Below are 709 nucleotides of genomic sequence, written 5' to 3'. Positions count from 1 at the left end.
TCAGGACGTGAGCTGTAGAGATTTCCTAAAAAACCTTGCTTTGTTACTGCCTCCAAGGGATGCCCCAGGACTTTTGGCTTGAGTCTTGGGGTTTTCCTTCTCTGTTTGTCCGTTCGTCGAGTTGTTTTTCCCCTCATCCGAGATGCTTTTTAAAGTAATCCGCTCTTCTTTTCTTTTTGTAGGATTTTAGTTGGCCTCATGTCTTCCCAAAACAACGTTGTAGAGATGCCTTCCTAGGTCCCTGAGGGCATGGCCAATTGGGTGGACTCGATGGTTCTTATGTGTGTCTCTCTGGTTGATTCTGAGTTTTGCGTGCAGCTTAGGCAGTTCCATAGTGTCTGTAGTAACCCTGGTGATGAGAAGAACTATGAATTTGTCCCTCCCTCTTTTGACGAGAGAGTCTGCTTTTCTACTCGGGTTGTCGACGATCGCCCTTTCTTCTATGTTTATGACTTTTTCTTTGGTCAGCTGGGTATCACCCTTCCCTTCACTAAATTTGAGATCGACCTGTTATGGTCCTGTAATGTCGCCCCCTCTCAACTTCACCATAATTCCTGGGGTTTCATAAAGATTTTTCAATTGTTGTGCAATGGTTTTGGTATCCCTGCTTCCCAATCTCTCTTTTTCTATCTGTTTGTCTTGACTAAACCCAGAGTGGTAAAAAAGAAGGAAGCTTGGGTCTCCTTCCGCTCTACCCAAGGAAAGAAGG

This window comes from Arachis stenosperma, chromosome 5 (assembly GCF_014773155.1).
Source record: "Arachis stenosperma cultivar V10309 chromosome 5, arast.V10309.gnm1.PFL2, whole genome shotgun sequence".
In the NCBI taxonomy this organism is placed as follows: domain Eukaryota; kingdom Viridiplantae; phylum Streptophyta; class Magnoliopsida; order Fabales; family Fabaceae; genus Arachis; species Arachis stenosperma.
Note: the sequence above shows the minus strand (reverse complement) of the source record.